Here is a 19,730-nt window from a genome sequence, read left to right as displayed (position 1 = left end):
GTGTGGCTGCACGTACACAAAAGGGTGTACAGGAAGCCCTTCGGGAAATGTATTTTCTACAGCGATGGGCACTTATATAGGCACGGAATTGTTTAAGCATGTTAATAACACTACTTGAAATTTAGTGCGAAACAAAAGCTGTCTCTGTGAAGTGAGTGGAAACAGCAGACCTGTAATCATCGCGGATCAGGCCACACACCGCCGGCCGTTGCCGTGGCAACAGATGGTGTTTGGTGATGTCACTGAAATCAAGGGGGATAAGCAGCAAGGGCAGACAGACACCAAACAGTTTCTGGAAGGGAAAAATTTCAGTATATGCACTGAGCTACCTACAGTGTGACACAAACCAAAGGGTAAAAAGCAGGAAAAAAGAGCCCAAGGTGCACACACTGAAATTTCCAGAGAATGAACAGGCTTCATTGTAACCTTACAATTTTACCATGGAAATTTCTTTTGTGTTGAAGATCTTTAGTCTTTGATTTTTTTCAGTAATGTGATATGGGACAGTCTGTAAAACAAGCTCTCCAGGGAAGTTAAGAAAAGAGCAAACACTTTTATATTTGTTTTACATTAAGCATGAGGAAAAAAAGAGGTCTGAGTAACACTCTTACAGGAGGAGACATATCTTTGGTGAATAAAGAACAAGAAAATAAATGTTGTGGGGAATTGGAACCAAAACCCTGCTAATGATACTGTGAGAGTCAGCTGGCATGACAGCTTGCTGCAATCCAAAGAATGATACTCTTATGGAACTTAGCATCATTGAAGTCTAAGGATTTTCATTGCTTTTTAATTGTTTTGTTCCTTCCTAAAAACATTGACTATTTTGACCTTCAAGATATGCAAAAAAGCCAAACTTATGAACTGATCCAAACCTCAGATGTCCCACATTACTGAAATTTTTCTGCTGTTCTGCAGGGATAAATTAAGTGAGTAAGCCTATATAAAAATTTAAGTAAATTCTTATTTTCAAATTTGGTTTCCAAACCAGACATTTTGTTGCAGACTACTTTTCGATAGCTTTTTTCTTTTACTGTTAGAATCTTACATTGCTGTGTGACGTTATATTTTTGAATGGTCATGCACAAATTGCCTAAAAGACTAGTCAAAAGGAAAAGAGTAAGTCCATGAAACAAAAAACGGATGACGAGTAAAAAAGCACTACTCTCAGTAGCAAGAATTCTCTGGAGGATGAAGTAGTATTAGTACATAAAGGTGAATACTGCTTCATAGAAATTTACTTGAAATTAACCATATATTATTTTCCATGCCATGCATGACTGCTTCTACATCTTCCATAATGCAAAATACAGGAGTGCAATTAAGCCATGGCAAAAATCAACCAAATAAAAAGAAACATAAAAGAAAACAGGTGAACAAGAGGTTTTAAAAATTTCTTGGATACTTAGATGAATATCAAAATTTATTCATTAGTTCTGGGTATACAAAAATTTCAAAATATGTCATTTGTGACAGTGAAGAAATTTTTTCAACAGTTACTCACGGTCATAAGCTTTTTTTTTTAAACACCTACTTAGATATATATGATCTAAACTTTCCTTTTTATTTAATCACTGGCACATAAAGAGTACCAATCATGCATAAAAATCAGAGAATATACTATTTCCAAGGTGTAAAAATGCAGAAACAATGGTCAGTCTTTTAAATTAGGCTTCTGTAGGAAAGCAGGATTAACATTACCAAGGGAATGGGTTTGTATCAGACTGACAATATAAGAATGCAATGACATATTAATGCGATGACATTCTTCTTCACATAGAAACCTGACGTTTCATAAATTTAGAAGAAATTAAACTGGGGCATTAGAGATGGAGTCACTTGGTCTCCTCTTACAAAATAAAAGAGAAGTTCCAGTTATGCTTAGAATAATTAGAATACAAATTTTCTTATGAGCGTGAATCAAGCTTGAAAATATTTACATATTAAAAATAGTAACAAATCATATAATAGATATTTCATGTACTTTAATAGTACTTACATTTAAGACTGATATTTTGCTTTCATTTCAGGGCACTCTCAAAATTAATGAATTCAATACAGTTTAGTTTGTGTATCAGATATTTTTTATGAAGCTGACAAAGCCTTTGTAATTCAATTGACATGTGCAAACTCTTCTCCATGTGTCCCGCCTTTAATTTCAGAAACAAGTTCTTTACAGATTGAAGGAACAATAAAGATGAAAGTACAAAAATATGTTACAAATTTTGTTCCAAAACTATCTCAAATCCCTTCATCACAACAGATGCTCATGGAGTCTTATTTTCTTTGTTTAAAGGGAGAAAAAAGACAATGTCAAGTCTGCTCCAGAGTAAAATAATTTATTTCCTTGGTTTTAGTTCTGATTATTCCATTACAGTATGCCAGCAGGAAGGATTTTGTTGCTACTGTCGCGCAGTTTCTGTCTCTATGCCTGTGTTAGCAAGCTGTAGGCAACAATTCTAAGAAACCTTAAAAAGGAAACCTTGAATGATTAGTTATGTAGAAATGCCAAAGTACCAAGTAGACATTAGCAAAAATCCCTAACAATGGACTTTAATTAGTGCGTCAGCAGTAGCAAGTTTCTTATTGAGAAGAAATTATTAATACTACAGGAGAGAGGAGGTTACTCTTTTACTGCTGTATTGGTAGACCCTAGAACAGCACAGGCTCCCCCAAAGTGCTGTGCACATTCTAATCTTGCCACAAATAGCCCTACTGAATAATGTCACAGCTCACTCACATGGGTAGCACTTAGTCAGAAGGAATTCATCCCAGCTCCAGGAAAACCTTGCAAGGGCAGCCCCTGAATGTTCAGTGCCCCACAGCGCTTGAAGTGATGCCTGCACAGGGCTGGACTTCACTGAAATGAATGTGAACTAAGCTGCTTATCTGGTTGCAGTATCATTCTGCTGTAGTCTTTATGTGCTCTGATTCCTAAAGAAAAATAAAAATAAATTGAAATAAGTCCATTCAAGTATAATGAAATTTCATTTAATTTGTTTTCTTTTTCTAAAATGTTGTGTTTCCATAAAGAACAAATCTGCAGTTATAAAAGTAAGTAGCTTAAAAAAGATTTATTTTGAAAGAACCCTACAAGGAAATTACCTGTAAAGAGAACCAGTTCTGAGCAACTGCCTGCCCATGGGAAGTGGTGAATGAAATCCTTGTTTTGCTTTGCTTGGGTGCATGACTTTTGCTTTTTATATTGAACTGTATCTCATCGGACAAGCTTTCTCACTTTTACTCTTCCAATTCTCTCCCCCATCGTGCTGGTGGGGAGTGAGCAAGCGTCTCTGTGAGGCCTAGTTGTCAGTCTTAATTTTTAAATCTTTTTTTTTAATCAACAGACTTTTAAAATATCCTATTTTATTGATTGGAGCAATTAAAAATTGTGCCCTTTATATAAAACTGAAAAAAAGTACTAAGTTTTAACCAATGCAACTTGAATGCTATATTTTTTCGTTTGAGATTTCTCACACAACAGTGTTTCAGGAAGAAAAACAGTCTGCATAAAGTCAGTTGATTCTGTTTGGCTGTCACAAAAATATTATGAAATAAAATCCTGAGCACAGGATTCCAACCACTGTTCAGGTGACAGGTTTCATACCTTCACCTAAGAGATGTTTTTCAGTTAGAAGGTAAAAGGCATCTAGGTTCCTCTGTTGTAAAATGTCTTGATCCACACTACTCGTTTCCTGCTGTTCAGCTTTTATATTTGTTTTTGAAATGTCCCATATGTCCTGAAGGTTTATAAAATTCTTTTTTGTGGTCCAAACTGAGATAAATCAGCCAATCCAATGTGCATTTTTTAAATAGGAAAATATGGAAGGATATCAAACAAGCAACGAGAAATTTAAAAATTTTTTGGGAAAGCTTTTATAGAAGAAAAAAAGAAGACCTATTTATTTATTTGCTTTAGTTGGTTTCCTATTAATTATAGTAATCATATTTGAGCGGAATTAATCTTAAAGTCAAAACAGTGATTCTCCTAATTCAGAAGATCTGAAACAAATTTAAACATCATTAAACCCATGGTGTGCTGAATCCTAGCAGGATTTTGAAAACAGATCTTTAATCATAAGATTAGACTAGTAAGTAACGAGAGGAGGCTCCTAGAAGACTTATCTTCAAATGTGCTCTTCAAGTTTTATGAAAAGATTTTAAAAAAGGCAGGGATTTATTTATAGAAACAAATTCAGCCTGAACAGAAAAGAAGCAGAAAATATGTATTTTCTGATTTCTCAGAATGGGAAGCATAGTTTTATCATAAATCTGCTGAAGCTAGTTTTAGAAATAAGGTGAATTACCCTAAAGAATAGAGATTACCCAGTAGACTACAATTTAATATACTTGTAAAGATAAGGAATACTGATTGCATTACAACGGTGACTTTTTAATGATTTAAGATTAATACCTGCAACCATTTGACATCAGTCAGATGTTTGTGGGATGACATTATAAATCTTGTGTTGCAGTTTTTGCCAGGGCTCAAGCATATATGTTAATTTTTTATCTATATTACAAGGCATAGAGAAAAAAAAATATTTCATCTGTTTAAATCAGCAGTATCATTCTTATATAACAAGATTTTTATAGACAGAAAATATTGGGAGCTGACATTTAATTATGTTTTCAACTGAAATGATTTAATAAGGCTTTGTGGGGTACAAGGTACAAGATCTCAGGTATCTAAACACTTGGAAGGACAAAGTTCTACCTGACAATTTCATTCAGAGCTTTACTTCTCTAAGGCAGTTACTTGGTTTTTTTCACGTGAAAAGGATATATTTCATTGGTAACTGGGCTGAGATCACAAATGTATTCAGTCATGATCACTACCCAAACAACAGACTAAGAAGTGATCATATCTGACCTTGATCAATCAACACTTGGTTAAAAGACCTCTTCTTGTTGACAATATAGTGAAAACTTAATATTTATAAACTTGAAGCTGTACTTAAAAGAAGAAAATCTTCCCATAAGAGGCTTCCAGTGGAAAAAACAAACAAACAAACAAAAAAACTAACAAAACAACCCCAAAAAACAAAAACACCAGAAACCAGTATTTTGGTCATAGGGAAATCTTTGAAGTAGTTTTTAGAAGTGGGCTACTTGCTTTTGAATAGGTGTAGTGGATATGGTGCCTCTGACAGGGTTTTGTTGGTGGTGTGAATGCCATTATTTCTTAGATAAATTCAGACTTTTTAAAGACAATAAAGAGCCATATCTGCATCTAATGTGGAATTCTTAATATTTCAAATCACTAAAAACTCCATATAGAAGCAAACAAAAAATACTCTCCTTGCCCCACAGAAGTGAACTTATTTTCCTGTTATGCTTATACTAAAACTAAAGGTTTAATCCTCTTCAAAAGGGTTTCAAAATCTTGTGCCCACTAAGAACAGGAGTGATATTTGTACTTACAAATTTTTTCTGTATAGTAGCACACAGCAAGGACACATTGTGCTGCAGACTGACAACATCTAAGCAAAGTAAATGGAGCCTTCAGTAATGGCACAGCAATTTGCTTTCTTTTGCTGCTGCCTCATGCTTGCCAACCCATGCTGTGTTTTCACATTTTGTACTCAGTCATTCTAGAAGAGGTTGTCTCCTATGGTAGGTCTGTACAATGGCCAAAAAATGAGATTCTGGCAGGTACCTGTGGATACAATCCCTGTGCAATTATAAATAATAATGCCAATTAATCTGAAAGTACAGGTTTATTTGATTGATTTATTTGAACACTTAAAACAGTTCTAAATGTTAATTACTTTACTGGAAGTGCCAAATAAGAGATGCATAATATCCACATCAAAGCTTTTGGCATGGCATAACAAAGTCTTTCAGGTTATGTACATGTAATATTATGCCACAGATAGAGATATTCTTGTGAGGACAGAGCTGCAGAGGACACTCTGTTAGTTTCATTAGCCAACTTCAGTGAGGGTACTACTGCTTTTAAGTACTCCAGAGGGCTTGGACTCTTGTGTAAGTCCATATGATGGTGAGACTTTTCTCCTTCATCCCTTTCCACAGGGATGGGGAAGTAGGAGGACCACAGTATCAGCAAGAATCTTTCTTGCCTGGGTGAATCCCCATGACATGACACCCACTGGATGCTCACTCACAGGTCAAGGTTAAGCACTGGCTATGGGATTAGGTGCATTTAACAAACTGAAAGAGCTGCTCCTGTTTAACAGCAAACAGGAGCTGTGTCATAATGGCCAAAGGTTTGCACTTCAAAGAGTGACAAAAATCCACCAGAGAGCTAGAAATTAACTTCCTATATGTACTGTGTTTTAACCTATCCTGTGTCTCATACCAGCTCATGACTAATTTAACCCCCATTCTGTTGGAAGTGTATTTTAATTGAAATGAAATGTGCTTGGTGAATGGGGCCATTAGTTTATCTAATGGAGTGTCCACATTCACATCTGCAGGTGCAAGCTGCCTTCATTTTTGTTGCAGTGTAAGACTATAAGAAAACTTAACAGTATGTAGAAGATTGATGTGTTTCACTAGACAAAGAATGGCTTTTCAGGCTTATGTAATCTTTCAAAACTGATTTAGAATAGGAAAGGAAACTGTTCTCAAACTTGCTTGATCAAAATCAGTACCAAGCATTCTGCTGCTAACTTCCCAATTCTGTTTGATGAGTTATTACACAGAAAACTGACTCAATTTTTACCATTGTGTATTAATGGCTTCTCTACTGATTTTTAACTTAATATTTCCTCATCTGCCTGCCCAAACATAAATTAATTGAAATGCACATTGATTTCTTTGTAAAAACAAGTAGATGTACAAGCTGTTAATCCACCTTGTGTGACTTTTCCTGCTTTATTTAAGAGCCATATATTCCACAGAATCCAATACAAAGCAGTCATAAAAATAGCTTCCTTGGACCAATAGTGTGAGTTGTTTTATATTTGGTGACAATAACCTACTTCTGAAGGAGGGTTTCACTGGAAGGACTAATTAAGCACATCTAGGTAAAGATAGCAATATGCTTCACAAAGTTTTAGTTAGTACATACAAACACAGATTAGCTATTTAAATGTAACAAAACCATCCAACAAGACGACATTGCTACCCTGTTATTTCTTTATAGACTGAGAAATACACTTTATTGATTTTATTTTTATCTTATTGAAATTGGAATTTTAATCCAATGATTATATGAAAAGTAGGATCAGGACATGTGATTTACGTAGGAAACAAAAAATTATGACTAATATTTTCTGACATTTATGAGAAAATAAACCTTAAACAATGCTATGTCTTATTTTGAAAGCCTAAGCTTGTTTTAGGAATCTAGTTTTTGGTCAGTGGGATCCGTTATCTGCAAATTTAATTTATGATAGAGAGAATGCAGGTTCCTAAATCACAGCAAATGTCAAGGGCTATTTAAACAGAGGCAGAAGCAAGGTGACAGCTAAAAGTATGGGAAATCTGCAGATCATCCTGAGAGACTGTACCTACTACTGCAAATGAGCCTGTTCACACAAAAGTGTCCATCCAGCACTGCATCTGGAGGGCAACAGGCATAACTGAGAGAAGCAGACAGCAGAAGGAAATCCAAATTATACATAATGAGAAAAGAAAAAGAAAAAAAAAACAAGCTTTGTCTGAGAGACTTAAAGAAGGCTTTAAAGAATTTGCTGCAACCTGAAAAAAAACTCCAAAATTGAAAATTTGTAGATGTTCTTGACTAACAGCAAGCTTGAAAGAAAACAATTTGCCTTTCTCATGTTCCAATTCATTCTGGTTTGTCTGTTTGCAAAACTTCAGGAGGTTTACCTCATGTTGAAATACAAACTGATTTTACAGGTTTTGGTCTAGCTATAAAAGTCTATTCATACCCATCTAAAACTCGGGTCAGCTCTGGGTCTTGTCACACATAGACAACAGTGAAAGTTACACTGCAATGGAGCCAAGTTCAATCAGTCTGTTTGGGTGGCTGCAAATAAATAACATCAAACAAGTGACCTCTTCCCTTTCCCTCTTCCAAAACAAATGTCAAAACACAGAATCAGTATTCTTGCTGAAATCTGTTTTGGCATCCAGTAAGCATGACAAATGATATCCTATGACCTATAAATGCGATTTGCCAGACATTCTGGAGATGCAACAAAACTTTGTCATCTCTCTAATTGCTAGCATGACAATATGTGCTATTAATTTTCAATTTTATTGACAACCTTTAACACCCAAAATGATCCAAATTAATTTAATCTCCTGCACCCTAATTTAGTTCCAACAAATATTTAATAAAATACTTCAACTGAAAGCAGTGAAACAACTACTACATTGCTGCGTCTGTTAACTCACATTTCATCTTTCCCTGTTACACTTTACAATTTAGAATAAAGTGAACTTCACCAAACAGAAAAGCCTTCCGTCTGGAGACCACAAATAAAATGGAGGTTCCAGGTCATCACAGAACTACACAATATGTTGAGCTGGAAAGGACCCACAGGGATCATCCAGTCCAACTCTTGGGTTTGTGCGGAGCACTCCAAGAATCACACCACGTACCCGAGAGTATTGCCCAAAGATTTCTGGGTGAAGAGGTTTTTCTAATATCCAACCTAAATCTTTCCTGACACAACTTCAGGCCCTTCTCTCGGGTCCTGTCCCCGGTCAGCACAGAGCAGAGATCAGTGTCTGCCCCTCCTCTTCCCCTCATGAGGAAGCTGTAGTTGCAGTGAGGTCTCCCCTCAGTCTCCTCAGACTGAACAGACCAAGTGACCTCAGCTTCACATCCAATGGCTTTCCCTCCAGGCCCTTCACCATCTTCACAGCCATCTTTGGATGCTTTCTAATAACTCAATAACTTTTTCATATTGTGGTGATGCATTAAGTTTTAACTTTTATATTTTTTTAGATCCTGTAGTGCATTAGTGTATAACTCTGATCTCCATATAGAGTGTTAGTAAGCTCTCTTCACATTTTGGTTGGACAAAATAATCCTTCCAGGTCTGAGTACCAAGGACATTCTTGGCTTCAGGACCTCATAAAATATAAACAAAAGTGAATTGGAGAGAGTAAGCAAACTTCTAACTTCAATATGTATATGACTTCATTACCTGAAGAAGCTGTAATTGGACAATTTACCCCTGATATGCAGATAGACCAAATTTTTATATGTCTGAAAAACTCATGACCATTGTCCATGTTGTTTGCAGCCTCTGCACTGCCCAAGGTGTATCTGTTGAAAGCCTTTAATAAATACCTACTTTATTTTCTAACTTTGTATGGTCCCTGTTCTAGGTCAAGTCCAAGGCATCAGTGGAACCCAAAGCAGTCCCCAGCACTCGAGGTGAGGCCACTCCAATGCAGAGGAGAACTAAACAGGACAATCCCTTCACTTGCCCAGCTAGTCATGTTACTATAATTAATTAAACTGACTTTATAGTACAGGCAAATAGATCCTCCCTTCCTGAAGCAAGATACTTGGTATTTGCCCATTACACAAAAATACACAGGCTTCTGACTGCCTGGCTGCATGTATGGTGAGCAAGAAGCTATTGAAAATTTCTTGGTATGTGGGTAGACAGAGCAGTATTTGAACTAATACAGAATGCATGTCTTGAGAATTAGCTATGTTATTATTCCTTTGCCAGCAACCAACCCTGTCATTAACTTGCAAGCTAAATTCTGAAAGATACCCTGCCTTTCTTTTCAAATACTTTATTGGGAGTTAAAATTTCAGTGGGACCTATAGTTCCCCCATGGGAGAGGAGCCAATATTCAAGCTGAGGTAAACAAATCTTCTCCAAATCATGTGTACAAATATTTCTGAATTTCTTATTCATGTCATCCAAACTCAGGATTAGAGATGAAACAAGGACAAACAGCTAAAAATGTACAGGAAATACATTTACCATCACTGGGCTAGACTCTTTTTATGTGTAAATCAGGTTGGTGCCAAACAATCAAAGAAGTTATACCAATTTGCAGCAAATGAATGGAATGTCTCACTTTATTCTAGGCTGAGAGCAAGATCATTAATATCTTTACAGTTTCGTATTAGAAATCAGGCATAATTTAAAAAAAACTGATTATCCGTGAAAACCCTGGCAACATCTCTTTTTACATGCTGTACTATTAATGCACAGTTCCAACAATTTGTCTGTGCATTGGGACGAGTGATAATCAAAGGCAGATGTCGGTAAGGGACAACCCACCATTTCCAAGTGTAAAAGACAGGCTATAAAACCAAAATGTTCTTTGCTTTCCTGAAAATGTACAGTGCTTGTATGATCACAATTCTTGCTTAGCCATTAAATTGAAAAGAAAATCAAACAGCTGCTTTTCTAAAAAGGAAGAAAAGAAAATCTCATAAGTTTTCCTGTGATCCTGAGTATGAAAGAAGAGAGTGGTACATAATTTCTGTGTCTTTAGGAAACAAGCATCTTTTCTTGAAGTCTTGTGTTTAAATATATCTAGTAATGTGACCCAGACTGCTCACCTTTCTCTGCAGAAAAAGTCAATGCTGAAAAATCCCAGACTCAGAAAGTCTGTATTTAATATATCTTACATGAGCATTTAACAAATCTTACATGAGCATGAGATCTTCCCCAACAATTAAGAACCTAGCTACCCTTAAACATCTCTGGTTGAAAGGCTTGAGAAAAATGACCTGAAGTAAGACCCTGAAGTAATCAAATAATAACAAGACAAAACATAGACTAAAGATATTTGCATTTTCATGAATATGAATAAATTGCTCAAGCACAATCCAATTATATAATTATGTCTCATATAAAGCATTGACAAAGGACAGGTGGGTAACAAACTGAAGAACAAGGCATCATCATTTTGAGCATTTTATTTAGTTATAAATTTTTTGTTTAATAATAATACTAGAAAATAAATAGGAAAATATTACTCTGTATGCTTCTGTAACATTAGTAATTCTGTCTTAGAGCTGTCAATAAAAAGATTACTAAAGCTGAAACACAAAGCAATGTATTTAATGTGGTTAACATTGGAATATGTAAGATAATTACATGATTGAAACAGAAAATCTGTATTTTTATCTCAAACAGTACAAAATGATTGACTGTTATTGTATACCCACTTATCAATTATATTAATGCACTTATTTTTATCACAATAAAAATTTAGTAATTCATGATGCATATGGGAAAGACTAAATTTACAAAATGTTTCTGTTTGGGGCAAATGTAATATTATTTAGTATGTGAGAAAATAATTTAACTTCTTACTCCTCTGTTAAGTCATGTTACCAGTTTTTTAGAACAAAATAAATCCTGAAATATTGTACCAAGAGATTTTCAACTTTCCTAATAGACACAACAAAAAAATGTGATTTGTCCTTCAAGTGCGAAAATATATGTGGTAGCAGGGGACACCTTAGGCTGAACTATAGCCACCTGCCCTCATGATCAATTTGCTTTTCTGATTCAATAAGTAGTTTTTATATTATTATTTAAGTTAGTTTCCTGCCACAATAATTAAAAATAATGTGAGAATAGAAGACTAGAAGTGATAAAATCTGATTTAAGGTAAATTATCTTAATGCCTTTGCCTGCTGATTGAACTGACTGAGATCTTATTTAGGCTGGGGTTAGAGGTGATAACTACCCTCTCCTAAATTTCCCAGAGAACATAAAAGTGAACTGGACAGAGTCAAAACTCTGTAAATCAAGGGAGAAGATGTGTGTATGCAGTGATTAAACAGCACAGGGAAATGATGCAACTCTTGAATGTTAACTGATGCCTAGGGAATCAGTTATATTTCTAGCCTGAAAAATGCCCAGTAGCTAATGATTTCAGGGCTACTTTAAGACTGCAGTGGGGCAATATGTCCAGCATTACATGGGATATTAGTTAATGTTACCTCATGATCTTAAAATAAGAATGATGTTTCTGGTAATAGTAATTAAAATCCTATTTATTCTGTAATTAATCACAAAAATTAGAGTGGGTGCTTTTCCTGGTAGATCAGCTGAAATATTCAAACATTAAGCAGTGCAAGAAGCAATGATTAAATTCCCTCTCATTCATGGCCCCAAGTGTTAAATGTTAAATGCTGGCATCAGGGAGAAACAAACCAACCAACAAATCAACCAGGTTTAGGTACATTGGCAAATTGCAATGCTATAATAGCAAATAACAGATGGGCTGCATTCCAGACCTGCAGCAGGAGAAGGATGGAGAAGGAGAAAAAAAAGATACAGGTTCAAGTGGTAAATTGAGATAACTGGAACTGATTCAAACAGATAATTGGAATAATTTTTAAAAAAAGATAATTCAAGTGAAAGTAATTTCATGTACTTCTGTGTCTCAATTAGGTCAAACAACACAAAGCTGCAGACTTACTAAAAGGAAATTTCACTTAGGCTGTCAAGAAAATCATCTGAAATGACATGACTCCAATGTGAAAGTCTGAGTTGTGTTGCAATGATGATTTTAGTGCAACAGGGTTATAGAGAAATAGAAATATAAACAAAACTGCCTTGGTGTCTACCCATGTTGGAGCTGAACACATTCAAACTTAGGTGGAGGGACAGAAAATTGGGCAGATAGTCTATCATCCTTTCTAGTGCACAAAACACTGAATATTTCTTAAGACAGACCTCAGAGATGCTTAGACCAGAGTGATGACTTTGTTACAGTTGCACAACTTCACAGGGAGTGCTCAAGTGAAATATCCTGGGGCTGGACAGAGGAGGTAGCATGGCTCAGCAGGTGAAGAACCTGGCAGAGATGAAGTGACAGCTTTTTGGTGTCATCAGGGTTATGAGTGTGTCCAGTTATACGAATGCATTACACCTCTAAAGGTACTTTTCTGATGATGCTTCATATTTCTGCAGGGAAGAAGACGATTTGAGTAGTTGTCTTTTCAACTTGCTGCTCATGTCTCTTTATGGACCTAGTCTAATGAAGAGATTTTTGCCTGACACGAAATATTTTTTTCCAAAATGCTCACAAATATTAAAATCAATCAAGATTTTGTGTGCTCGTTACACTCCTTCCATTTTTTCAGTTGATAGAAAATGTTATGCTGATAGCTATGCTTGTTTTGACTGTACTTCACTATCATTAATAAAAAAATGCTTTCTCTCCTGCAACACACTCTTTTAGCAGCCAGCAACAAATACAATAGGGCCTTGGAATACTACCCCTCCTTAGACTGCCTTTCTTGCCTCTACCTATTTGTACCATTTTCCACTTTTGTCTATTATTACAAGATAAGGCATGTTCAGACAATTATTATTGCACAAACCTGAATCACTGCCTGATGAATTTGGAATGATGCCTTAGTGTGAATCACTCTTTACGGGATTCTGACAAAATTATGGCAATAGCAGCTTTCCCAGAATCTCAATTTGCTTCTTTAAAATAAGTAAGGGGCTAGTTCAATGTTGTAAGAGTTCACATTTGTGAGATGAGCTGTATATGATAAATACATAGAAATTAATATGCCTAAAATCTCATAACAAAACACTGTACTTAAGTCTGAAGTTCATGTCCAGTGCATGTGATAAGAAATTGCTATGCATAAATTTACATTTTGATTCACAAGAAGTACTGAGCTGAAAAAATATGCTTATATGTCTGAGAACAGTAAGAAATGGCAAAGACACAGTTAGATAATATGAAAAGTTTTAAGTGTAAACAAAAATTATGTACATCTGAATAGCTCTTTACCTTTTAGGCTGCCTACCATTCTTGATCTCAGTGGGATTATTTCAAAGGTCTTCTATAAAAGCCTCTTTCCCAAGGTAAAGATACATGCATATTTTTATAGGATATTGGTCTAAAATAATAAACTTCTAAAAGAAAGAAGTATTTTATCCCTGTTGTCTAGAATAGGGACACTTACTAAGCTGAAAATAAATCCATATTGATTGAATGCTTTCATATTTCCTTAAATATATAAAACATAAAAAGATTAGAACTAAGTAGAGAATGGTTTATAGGTTATATAACATAATACTGATAATTTTTATGTATCAATCAAATGAGTCAAATGCTGAGCTTTATTAACTAGCCCACCAGAGTTATATAGAGCAGGTTTGCTATACTTAGCAACAAGTGTAGCAAGAATAATTTTCAATGTCAGCTTCTTGTGCAAAGGCCCAGTACTTCTAAATAATTTAAAGGAACCTACCAACTCGAACTAACCTACCAGAGATATAATATTACAGCTCAGGTATGTTTGCTTTCTAAACTTCATAAGAGTATTTTTATTTTGTAAAGTTTTAATTTCTATTAAATTTCAATTATTACTATGCCTAGCAGTTTTTTATTGTTCAACTTCCAAAAGAGATAAGGGTATTTGTAAAACTAAAATCTTCCAGACCTCTCATAATTCTTCAGAAATTTTGCTGATCATAAGAACCCAACAGTGAAAAATTCCTTTCAAATCAGTACTTTGGGGTTTTATTGTTGTAGTTTTTGTTTGGTTGAATTTTTTTTTTGTTTGTTTGTTTTTTAAATTTAAATTCTCTGTCATTTGTCTTTTTTGTAATTAGTAGCTAGGAAATACGGCTGTCAGGCAGGTAGGCTGTAGTAGTCTGTGACAGAAAGGTTAACACACTTTTAGCCCTTCTAACAGTATGGAAGCCATGAGATCTCTAATTTTTGATGAGAGAAAATAACAAGAAACAATTTCAATTTTTAACCACAATACAGACATTGTTAAGAAATTCTCAAAGCCTTCAACAATTTGTTTGAGTGACAGACTAGCAAATATTCCAAGTACATGCACTGATTAGGCCAAAATAAGTAAATATAAACTTCTTAAATCTATGGATTTTAGATATTGCTTGTGTTATTGGAGTAATTGGTTTTTAATCAGTAATACACCTCTTCAACAGATGCCATTCTCAAAACTGTCACAACTGTCAAAACCATGCTTGCCAAAATATTAACATTTTGAGTAGAGAGTAGGAAAATGCTTCTAAAAATTTATAGCACTGAATGTCTATTTTTTATGGAATATAGCTCCTCAGGAAAGATCCAAATAATTATCAAAGGGTTATGATCGAAGAACAAAGTGCTGCAGTCAGATTACATCACCCTTTATGGAAAGACCTTTGTTGCAGCTAGTTCCATGTGAAGTAAAGAAAAGTTTCTATTGAAACTCCACGGAGGTTTCTGTTAAAGGAAGGGTTTCTCATCAGGCAGTAATTCAGTCCTAATATTAAAAGCATCAATACAAGTTCCTCTGATGTAACTCGAAAACTTATATAATAAATCAACTGCAAAACATTTTACCCTATGAATATTTGAAACAGTGTCACTAATTTTTAAAGTTTTCAAGTATCACGAAGAGATGAGAGAACACAAAGTCCTGAAATGCTGAACTCAGGAGATTATTTTCCGATACTAGGAAGAGTACTTAAAATTTTAAGTAGAATTTCTACCAATACAAGAAGTGAACCTTTTTCAAAGTTTATTTACATTTAATATTTTGGCTTTGATGGTTTTCTTCCTCATCGTTAAAATATTAAATAAGCAGATCTTGAAAATCACAAAATCTAGAAACACAGAAACCAAAACAACTTAACAAGTTAATGGAATATGCTATGAAGCTCTTGAAGCACAAAAGTTTATAAAAAAACCAAACCACTGAGACTTTGACTTAAATCAAATGAAATATTTAATTAGGTTAACTGTCTATCCTACAAGTAGCTTGCATAATTGCTTTGGAAATGTAGACTAGGATACAGTCAGGAAATATGTTCAGTGTCTCTAAAAATCCTGATAAGAAATTTAGCTTTTGTGCATGATGTGAAGAACCTGCTCTTCACAGTGAATCTATTTAATGGTCTTTCATTGAATGAACAAAACTGTACAGAGTGTGCCTACTCCTGGCTTTGCATTAAGGCAGGCATGGCAGAATGCTGGGGAACAAGAAGTTTTGTCAATATCATGAGACATAATGGTGCAATTTTTAAAATATGCATCAACTTAAAACCAAAATTATATTGTGGCAGTAACAAGATCATTGCAGAGAATACATTTCAGAAAGTACAGCCAGTTAAAGGAAAATTTATGAGACAACAATAACTGCCTCAATGGCAAACCTGTACTTTTATGAGCATGCTTAAACTATTTTGCTTTAAATGCTAAGGGAGGTGGATTAATTTAGATAGACAGAAACTACTGTGTTCAGTGCAACTGATCCACAGCACAGTAAAACATTTCAGAGGGAATAGCTTCAATAGCATGAACATTATTAAAACTGACAAAATTTTATCTGTTTTCTGGAAGCTGAGTTTCCCCAGCTATGACAAGGATGTTTAGAGTCACAGCACCTATTTTATCCCAGCCTTCAGATTGTATTTTTTTTCCTTCTCAAAGCAAAACCTGTGTCTGTGAATTGCTCTGGTCTTTTGACGAGTACAGTATAGTAGCTCATTTATGTTTCTCCAGGTTAGGACTGCAATCTTCATACTCAGATTAGTTACCAATAATCAGGAAGGCAAAATAATTTTAGGATGTTTGCCTGGATTTAGTTAATGATTAGCCAGATTTGACCTAAATTGTAGACTTCAGAAAGCATTCATTGACTTTCCTCTTTGTTAACTGAAAATTTTGAAAGATAAGATTGAGGTAATTAGTAACTCAGCTTCTCCGTCCCCAGGTTAGACAGAGAGCTAATTAATCAGCAGTGTGCCCAGGCATCCAAGAGGGCCAAGAGCACCCTGGCTTCCACCAGCAACAGTGTGTCCAGCAAGACCAGGGCAGTGATTGTGCCCCAGTACTCAGCAGGGGTGAGGCCACACCTGGAACCTTGTGGTCAATTTTGGGACCCTCATTGCAAGAACAATAAGGTGCTGAAGTGAGTCCAGAGAAGAGCAACAAAACTGGGAAACGATCTGGAGCACAAGTCTGATGAGAAGCAACTAGGAAGCTGGGATTGTTTGACCTGGAGAAAAGGAGGCTGAAGAGGAATCTTATACATATTAATTAGAATAAGAATTATATACAAATACCTGAAAGGAGGCCACAGCTAGGTAGAGGATGGTCTATTCTCCTAGGTAACAAGTGGCACAACAAGAGGAAATGGCTTCCTGTTGTTCAAGGGGATGTTTAGTTGAGATATCAGGAAAAACTTCTTGATTTAGATGTCATCAAGCATTGGAGCCAACCAGCCAAGGAACTGATGGAGTCACCATCCCTGGAGGTATTTAAAAGAAGTGTGGATGTGACACCCAGAGACAGAGTTTAGTGGCAGATTTGGCAATGCTGAATTAATGGTTGGACTTGATGATCTTAAAGCTCTTTCCCAACCTAAATGGCTCTAAGTCTAGCACACTGTTAAAGGAGGCACTCTAGCCTGACTTAGGCCAGGCTTCACCTGGAAGTATACAAATCAAGGGCCTTTGCCAGTTCATCCACACTCACAAAAATCCCAACAGCTGGTTGAGAATATTTTTCGCTCAAGAGCCCAATGGTGGCAGAGCTTCCAAGTGTTTGTGCCATTAAGTACATTCGTTCTTTTCTCTTCAATGTTGTATTAGTACTGCAGGCTTGACCCTAAAATCGTTGTTCACTCAAAACTCCTATAGATTTAATCAAAATAGTGACTAGAATATGGGGTGGTACAGTAGTGAAATCTGTTCACAGTTCTGTCGTTTTCAAACATCCTTGAAGAATATCTGGCTCACTTGACCTTGGCATGGGAAAAAACAATATCTGATAAATTTTAAGGGCTTCACTATGGTCTTTTTTTTATTTCTCAGGGTAAGGAAGATGATGTGATATGTTCGATACTATTTTAATAGTCTGTCTTAGGAATTCCTCAGCTTTACCAAGAGATGTCTAGAATATACATTTTATATTTTGCAAGGCAACCAGATACAAACCCAAACAGTGAAAAGGTAACAGTTCTCACGATTATTACTACTAAATATTCAAAGAATCATTGCTTTGATAACTTTTAACTCAGAGAAATACAGACACTGAGGATAAGTTTACCAATGTTTCTAAGTGCTTTCTAAGTCATCTTGAAATGGCTTTAATTAGAAAAATACCACAAAAGAATAGTAAAAAAACGTAGTGAGCAATGACAAGAGCACAAAAATATTCTTCCAAGGAACATAGCTGACTTTATAAGAAAAACTGCACATATGCTGTGGAAATTTAACTGTGGGGAAAATTTTGACTTATTATGACATTCTTTAAAGAGAACTTATTAAGAGATAAGAATAGATGCAGACTAAAGGATGAATGTAATTTTGGTGGAAAAAAAATAAAAAAAAACCCAAAAAAACAAAGCAAACCCACAACCTGAGACATCTAAGAAAAACAAATTAGCCTGAAACATCATCACAAACATGTCAAATACAAGGCTGGAGAAAATCAAAGAAATATCCTCAGAAACTGCTGCCAAAAAATTATAAATAGTGTAAATGACTGTGGTCTTTATTTCCAGATATATGTAAATTATCTGCTACCTGTGTTGCCATTTTAGTCAGAAGGTTAAGGGCACCAATATGGAAATATGCTAGATTTTATTTAATTAGCTCAGTCAGATGACAAAATCAACTGAGGTAAGCAAGAGTTGTTTCAATTGTCCTAGGTTTGTCCTATTTTAACTAAAATGTCTCTTTAGAAGAGAATCAAACTTAGTTCCTATAATTAGGCACAGAAAGACACATGAACCTTCAATGAAGTAAATCTAACTGATTAGTCACCATTTATTTTTGATTCTGTAAGGCTGGAATAACAGATAATAGGTTTTCCATGAAAAGTGAGGATACCTATCGGTTGAGCTCTACAGTTCTTTGAAAATGTAAAAATAGGCAAATAAATGGTGAAAGGAACAGATGATTTTAGTCCATTGCCTGTGGAATTACACCTTTCCCCTGGAAAACCCACAAAAAACCACAGAGCTTTTCCACTAGGCAGTCAAATGCACATTTGGCATCTTCTAAGAAAATGTGCAGCTGAAGGGAAAGGAAGAATTTGAGAAATTTTGGGATGTTAAGAAAATAAAGCATTCTGCTAATATTATCCTTTTATTTTTCTGGATGGTTAATGACTGAGATGTTTTACAGAGTAAGAATTGTTTTTGCTCAGAACACAATCAAGAATGAGATCCTACAGGCTGAAAAAACTTTACGAAAATGTCTGGGAGGCATAAACTGAAAGAAGAAGAAAATGTGTAAGATAGATCTTTGTCAATGGTAGACTACAGAAATGATCACGTGCATAATATCCCACAGGAAAAATCAACATCCCAAAGTAAAACTTTCTGAAATGGATTTAAATTCCAAGGTAACTGAAAATGCTAAAGTGGAACTGTGCACACTACGAATGAGACTTCTGATGGAATATGTTCCTTCCATTAAAATGAATTTAAAATCCAAACTTCATTCTTTATTCCTAAAATGGTTTTGTGGAGAACATTTTCATGGTTTATGTGCTGCCATCTTTTTTTCTGTTGTCAAGAAATTCCATTTTAAATGCAATAAAAATTATCTTGTTCAAAGAGAAATCATAAGGACTGGTATTGTCAAATGTGTCAAACTTAACAGTATTTCTTCTCACAGCATGATCTACCCAGTATTTCTTGCACACTACTGGAATGTTGATTCTTCCTTTCATTTCAACATTGCAGAAACTTTAGTGCCAATTTAACAATTTTCTTTCTAAGAGGTAACCTTGCTTTTTCTGATATTCTCTTCCTGGGTTTGTGGCAAGCTTTTTCCAAAATCATAAATAAATGGGCAACCAATTTG

The sequence above is a fragment of the Erithacus rubecula genome (genome assembly GCF_903797595.1).
Source record: "Erithacus rubecula genome assembly, chromosome: 3".
Classification (NCBI taxonomy): domain Eukaryota; kingdom Metazoa; phylum Chordata; class Aves; order Passeriformes; family Muscicapidae; genus Erithacus; species Erithacus rubecula.
This window is presented reverse-complemented; position numbering follows the sequence as displayed.